The sequence below is a fragment of the Hippocampus comes genome, unplaced genomic scaffold (genome assembly GCF_001891065.2).
Source record: "Hippocampus comes isolate QL1 unplaced genomic scaffold, H_comes_QL1_v1.1 scaffold39, whole genome shotgun sequence".
NCBI lineage: Eukaryota > Metazoa > Chordata > Actinopteri > Syngnathiformes > Syngnathidae > Hippocampus > Hippocampus comes.
In genome coordinates, this window is record NW_017842054.1 from 4,085,171 (window position 1) to 4,092,795 (window position 7,625).

General features: G+C 44.8%; 1 long non-coding RNA gene across 1 annotated transcript in view; it reads left to right on the plus strand.

Moving 5' to 3' along the window:
* The window catches only part of LOC109510005 (uncharacterized), an 8,140-nt gene extending 1,109 nt beyond the window's left edge, over nt 1–7,031 (plus strand). Inside the window, exons 2-3 of the long non-coding RNA XR_002167032.1 lie at nt 4,699–4,919; nt 6,950–7,031. This is a non-coding gene — a long non-coding RNA (uncharacterized LOC109510005). The remainder of the gene's footprint in view (nt 1–4,698; nt 4,920–6,949) is intronic.
* Nucleotides 7,032–7,625: the final 594 nt, after the last annotated feature.

Sequence of the window (7,625 nt, forward strand, 5' to 3'; positions counted from 1 at the left end):
TGACCCAGCGTGGGCGATCCCACCAGATGTGGAGTGTGTGTCGGGACGGTGGCGAGGGGGCAGCTCGCTCTCACGCGGGGAGGCCCCCCCCCCCCCGTCTCCCCAAACTGCCACAGAGAGCATGGCCAGAGGGCTTCTGTCAGCACCGTTATCAATCATGCTCCCTCGCTCGCTTCTCACTCCCTCGCGCTCGCCCTCGCGCCACCGTTTGCTTTTTGCGCCGTCTCTCACTTTGTCTCCTTTCTGCTTTTGTGTTTCTCTCACTTTGCTTTTATTTTTATTTTTTTGGGGCTCTTTTCTCTCACCCTCACATTTTCCTTTTTACCCCTCGTCGCTTGCGATGCCTTCTACCGCACTCTGTACTTAAGCCCAAACGCCCCCCCCCCCAACCCCAACCCCCATCTCCCTGCCTCACACATGTACACGCTTTAACCTTCCTCGTACCACTTGCATCTTTCTGATCCGATGCACACGCGCAGCTTGTCGTGACCTTCACGCTGCGGGAAGGACGCAGCAGGCGAGGCGTTCCCATGTGAATTTAGTAGGCAACGGTGAGTAAAAGTTAAAGTTAGCGCGACTTTATCGCAGTCCAAACGGAATGTATTGCACGTTTTGCTGGCTTTGGGCGCTTGTGTGCATCGACTATTTTTATTATTATTATTTTTAAATAAAACATGAACAAAAGTGTTACGTTTGGGCAAGAAAAGAAAAGTATATCTCATGAATAGTTTAGCGCAACTTTGCTTCAGTCCAAACTGAATATATTCCACATTTTGCCGGCTTAGGGCGCTTGTGCCTTCATTCAAATATATTTTAAATAAAAAATGTGAAAACAAATCACAACTTGAAACTTGTATGGAGAGTATATAAAAAAAATAATAAAGAAAAATGTAAATAAAATCTGCTTCATAAATAGCCACATAAAAAAATGAATGAAAAAAAAAATTAAAAAAGGGAAGTCTTAACGCTGAATGAAAATGATTTGGTCGTAAATGTCTTGCAATGTTTTTGTAAAAAAAAAAAACAAAGTTTTTACTCAAAAGTTAACGGATTCCTCCTAAGGGTTAGCATTAGGTGTAAGCGGCTAACCTGCTGACAACATCATCTCCTTGGCCGAGGTCACGGCATGAGGCCAGACGGCGAGGCAGGCGGCGGTCACGTTTTGGCGAGAAGACGCCAGTCGTCCCCGCCATGCGGTGTGAGGCGTTCGCTGACACATGGCACTTTGAAGGCCCCCCCCCCCACCCCCATCCCCATCCTCACTCCGCTGCACCCCACCCGGCCCCCTATATCGCTGCCATCCCTCACATCTGCAATGAGGGCAAATGGGTTACAGCCAGCACAACAGACAACAACTAAATAAACAACATACCTGGGGTGGATCCCCTCCAATTTCCGGACTGCCAGTCTGGCTTTGGTGCATTTTTAAAACATCACTCGGTAATTGAAGTGGAGCGTTCACACTGACACATTTGCATGGGGAGGGGTTGCGCTGCGTGCATGTGTGTGTATGTTGTAGTGAAGGGGGGGTCCGGGTGTTAGCAATGGAGCAGCTGGTACGCACCAGTATGACTGCGGCTCAACCAGTCCTCCTGACTTCATATGTAGCACTTAATTGGTTCCCAAGGCAAGAATGAAATATTTAGCTCGCACGTCCTTTAAAATGCGATTGATTTTGATCTGACAGCTGTGCCTGTCCCGCGCGAGGGGAGCGGGAGAAACCGGGAAGAGGCTGGCGAGGGCCGTCTGGGCTCATTGCCTGCGAAGAGCGCCACAACACCCACTCAGGCGCGCACAAACGGCGCGATATGGCCACGGCATGTACGGATCGCTCGCGGATGCCATATGCTATCAGCCGAAGCCTCCTTTCAAACCCCCGCCCCCACCCCACCAACTCCCGTTCTTGAACCTGAAAGACGCACAAAGCTTTGCGTCCACGATTCAAAGGTGTTATTTTATCTCAAGTGTCTCATGTATAGTTTATGAAAAAAAAAAAAAGTTCGTCAAGCATTTTGCAGATAAGTCCATAATGATTAGAAATATTGCTTAAGTGGAAAAAATAATGTTGTCGTGGACAAAACGCGAACATAAAAAGGCCTATGAATGCCAAAAGCTAATTATTTAAACCCGCATATATTTGAAAACGTTGAAACTTAAACGGGGAATGGGCAAGTACCAATCCCAAAAATCTGACATTGAGGAAATCCACCCCGGCGAATCTGTGTCGGAACGAAAGATCAGTTGGTTTTTTTTGCCATTAAATTTTGCGTCCCAAAAGTACAAGAGGTATCGGTACTTGGTATTGATGAATACACAGAGTGAATACTTCTACTGACCAAAAGTGGTTTCCAACATCCCTACTTCAAACACTTAAACTTTTTAAAGTACTTGTTTTTTTCTGGTGTACTTTATTTTCTTCGCACCCCTTCTCACCCTCCATGACCAACTCAAATAACATCACTTTGAGGAAATGATGACGACTCGCACGGTTCTCAAAATGAGAGGCAAAGTGTGCTTGCTTCAAGCTGTTGGCTCCTCCCAATTGAGGTTTACGATAAAACTGACACATAAAACATAAACATTGTACATTGTAGAGGTGGTTTTTGCGTTTGGAAGCTAACGTTTTGTCGCGCGGGCGTGCTTCTTCGGAGCACTTTGCGAGCCACCTTGTCTACGGAGGCGGCGCTCAGCTCGCCGGAGATGGCCAATCAAATTGGATTAATGTCACTAATTATTTGACAAGGCAATGGCGTGGTCACGCCATAACATGATAGAAATGCATTAAACCTGCACGGGATCCATGGCCGAGCGGAATCCCCCCCCCCCCCCCCCCCTGTCAAATTGACTAAGCTGCAAATTATGTACAAACGGATATATCCTTTATATAACAGCCGCCATTGCACTCCCCCCCCCCCTCCACTTTATCCTACCTGTCAAGCTGAGAACATCACAGGCTAATTCTTTATTAAGTGAAAGGGCATCGGGGACCGGATGATCCAATTTAAGTACATTGGGCAGAATAGAAGACTAATTAAAACCCATATTTTTACATTATTAATTTTGGAACTTCACTTTTAATGAATGTGAAATGACAGGCCTTCCATTTATACACACGTACACTTTGGGCTGCTCGGCGGGGGAATACGACTTACGGGTGTACGGCTTGACTGCAGGGGCCGGGGAGGATGTGGTTTTTTCCCCCAAGCATCCATGGTAGACTTGGTGTCGAAAAAGTTGGGACAAAGGTGCGCACCGCCAACCTGATCCCGATTATGAAATTGAGCTTTTTTTTTTTTTTTTTTTTTTTTTTTTGTAATTGAGCGCAGCATGCACCGTTTTTGGCTTTCTTAGCTGTTGGCGTCCTAAAATGCCATTTGCGACTGGAGACAAGAAAGTAATCAGGACATCTGTAGCCAGGGGTGCAACCTTGTCATTGTAGAACTACCTGCACAGTGGCGAGAGGAAATAAAAGTGACACACAAAGAAGTTGTAACATTACAGCAGTCAGGTAAAGAAAAATCTACTTGCAAGAATAAATCAAGTCATATGAGGAAAAAGTATGACGAAGAAAATAACATCAAATTACGGGAAAATTAAACGGGAAAACTGATGCAAAACGTGTGCACAGTTACAAGAAAAATATTGCAGTGTCACAAGGAAAAGTCTGAAAGTTGCGAAGAATCGTCACGTAACAAGCAAGTTGGAGTTGTACGATGAGTGAAAAAAAAGAAAAAAAAAAGGCATTGTACAAAAAAAGAGGAAACAGGAGTCATGAGAATAAATTTATCATTTTACCCCAAAAACCTTTAACGTTAAAAAGTCATAATTTTACAAGAAAATACATTTAAAAAAAAAACAAAACAAAACAAAAAAGATTTTTAAGAATAAAACAGTCATGCTGAAAAAAAAAGTCCTCTTGCCTCCAAAAAAATGTAACGTTGCAAGATAAAAGTCGCAGCGGTTTACGAACAATCTCGTAATGTTACGGGAATAATCAAGTCAAGAAAAAGTTCCAAGAAAAAAAAGTCACACGGGTACGAAACAAAAAATTCCGTCGGGACATTGAAGGGGTCACGTCGGCTTTTCGAAATGGAGCGTAACGCACGCCGTTTTTTTGGTGTCTTTCTTGGCTTTGGGCGTGCGAAAAAAAAAAAAATGCCACGGAGACAAGAAAGTAATCAGGACGTCTGTAGCCAGGGGTGCAACCTTGTCACGCGGCCTACCTGCGCCAGGCAACTCCAAATGGTGTGTGGCCCATTTCGGCGCTGTCCATCACGCCCTCTCATTAGGCAAATGACCCGCCGTCTTAATTGAAAACAGGCCAGCAATGCTCCAGGAACATTTTTGCCCCTCACCCCCACCCCCATCACAAAAATAAAATAAAAATAATCATAAATGCAGTGTGGGAAAAAGACAGAAGGAGAAGGCGGGACTGGAGTGTTTCCCCTCTTCTCTGGATGCACTTCTCATTCCCCACAGGCTAATGCATCCTCACATCCACAAATAGTCGCCAGTCAGAGGCCAGCCGCTTTGTAAAATTGAGTCAAATATACAAAACGGACATGTTTTCTTTTTTTTTTAATGGCTTTTTTTTTTTTTTTTTTTTTTTCTTTTGCACACCAGCTGACCCCCTCTCGCACGGAATGGAAACCAATCTTTTTTTTTTTTTTTTCTTTCTTTCTTTTCCTCCGGTTTCAGGAAACTCTTGGAAGGCAAAAGCAACATCCTGAGCTGGTGAGGAGACAGCAGAGGTGCTGACACGCCGACAGGCAGGGGATCCTGGGAAAAGCCGCAGACAGGAAGAGCCTGACTGGCTTTGACCCGCCGGGTCAAGGCTGGGGGCTCGGCAACTGAAAGATGTTTCCAAGCCACACTTGCGCGATCATCCACTTTTTTACAGGAAACAACTTCCAAATGCTGTGAGATATGCAGGCAGATCCTTTTTTTTTTTTTTTTTTATTGCTCGCTCTTTTGTTTGGCTCGCCCGTGACATAAAATGCGATTTGGCCCTGAGCTATATTTGACTTATTTGTTCCAGGGTCACTGCATGTAATTGCACAGAGCTTAAGTCCACGTCCCTTTTCCACCATGCGAAAACTCTCCTCATTTTTTTCCCAGTTCACATTCAACATGTGCTCTGACTAATACAATTATGCCGTGAAGGCCAAAACGGCACCGTACAAAGGCGTAGAAGGGCAACGCTCCAAAGTAAATATGTTAAAAAAAAAAAAAAGAGAGAAATAGCGGAGTAACATTACGAGGGTAATAAAGTCTTAATGTCATAAGAATAAATTTCTCATGTTATAAGAAAAAAAAAAGTCCGAATACTGTGAGAAAATGTATAAATAAGTCAGTCAGAAGAAAAATGAATCATTCACGTTCAGAACAAAACTGTTGCAATGTCATGAGGATGAAGAAGAAGAAAAAAAACATTGCCAGAAGAAAGGAGTCATGTTAAGAGAAGAACATTATAATGCAGTGACGGGCCACGTGAATGCGCCGTTGTGGGAGGGACCACAGCAGATTAGCCTCGCCTGCGCCTCCATCAAAATCCAGACAAAATTGCTTTACACGATCTGCGTCACGACTTCGACCTGCTTTTACCCGGCCTGAAGTCTACTTTTTGTCACCAAACCGCAAGTGAGACGGGGCGAGAACTCGACTTGCCCTAGCACGAAAACGAAGACGTGCCAGTTTTTACCCCAGAAAGTTCACTTTTATGCCTTTATTTTGTTAGGGAAGGAAATTGTGACGTTCAGAAAAAATTTTTAAAAAACAAAACAATGTTATGAGAATGAAGTCGTAGTGTTCGAATATTAGCTTCAGCTGTGAGTCTGCACTGGTCATATAAAAAAAAAAAAATGTTTAAAAGGAAAACAAATCAACATTCCAAATATTACGACAGGAAAGATTTGACAAGAAATATGATTAAAAAAAATACAATCCATCAAAACTGGAGCTGTAGGTACACGCCCCTTCAAGGCCCACATCCAATCCAAGAATCCAACCGTATGTTCAGTAATTACACTTCATCAAAACAAATATACTCCTCATATTCGGGTTTATTTTTATTTGCTATTTCAACGTGGCAGAATTTTTTTGAAATTAGGAACCACTGTTATGATGACCCCCACCCCCCGCCACATTATGACTCGTCTGCTGTGATCACAATTTGACTTTATTGTGCTAATAATACTCTTGACTTGATACTCAGTGTGGCCCCTAATCGCAGTTGATACGGCCTCCCTTGTCTGACAAGTGTTTTGAATTAGGCAGATTGTATCTTTTTTTTTTTCTTTTTCTCTCGCTCTCTCTCACTTGCCCGCCAGTGCGAAAGTCTCCGAAGGCCTTTTAGAGTCAAACCAAAAGATGGTGAGGGGAGATTGTCCTCTAGCCGGTCGCGCGCAACGTCGCATAAATCAAGGCATCCGTCGTTTGTCGCCCTTCTGTCTCGGCAGCTCCTGGCACGGACCCCACCGTTGTACCGATTCTCATTTATTTCTTTATTTTTAATGGCCCAAATGTATCCATCAAGCCCTCCGAGTGGCTTGCCGGCCGCCGAGCCGCCCCGGCGATCGATGGGCGCGCCGTAGCCTCCCCTCTCGGCCCCTGCGCGCGCCAGCGAGCTCTCGCCTGCGTGGGAAGGGGGTAAGAGGAACCTCATTTTAGCTGGTTTTCGCCTCGGGCCAATACTGTGATTTTACCCCATGCTCCTGGCCTGACGTCATTAAAGATGCATGATGATGGATACCGTGAATTCAACCTCACCGAGGGGGTTTTGAGGTGAGGAAGAACAGAAAGAGAGAGAGCGAGAGAAAGGGGGGGGGGCAAAAAAGGAGAAAAAGAGCCTTGCTTGTTTTTCAGATCACACTAAGAATAAATCAAGACTGTTTAAATGTCGAGGTTGCGAGTGGATGCATGTGACTAATCTGCCCGTTGCACATCACAGGCGAGCAGACGGAAGGGTGGAGAGGCGCCTCCTGACCAGTTGGTGGTGCTCCCGTCACAGTCAATTCCCGCCGACAGCGCTTTGCAAAGTGAGCCTCTCACAAACACACACACACACACACACTCACAGCACAACGCAATGGCGCACAATGTAGATTTCACATCAACAATCGTATTCATGTTGATTTTTTTTTTTCTCGATCCGAACTTTTCTTTTCTCGCCGCTGAAAATGTGACTAATTCTAGATGATTCTCTCCTCTCTTGCCTTCTTGCGTGTAACGCATCCAAGATGGAGTATTCATGAACGCACACACACCCAAAAAGAAAAAAAAAAAAGCGGGCCTATCCATATGCATGTCGGATTGTTTTCGAATGTGTTCACATACGTGCCAAGTGAATGTCGATTTGCAGCGCGAGGCGCGCGAGTGGAGCGCAGGCCTCTGCCAAGGCCGAGCGAACACACCTTAAACGCAGCACAAAACTTACCCACGGTGGGAATTTGCTTGTTAGAATTCATGCAGTGTCAAAAAAAAAAAAAAAATGTGTGTATTGTTTGGGGTCCGCTGTCATGGGGCCTAAATCACGTCAGCACCTTGTAATGGGAGGGACTTGGAATTGTACGGCAACCTAATATTTCAAAGTTGGACTATCGAGAGGATAAAGTTGGAAGGTTACG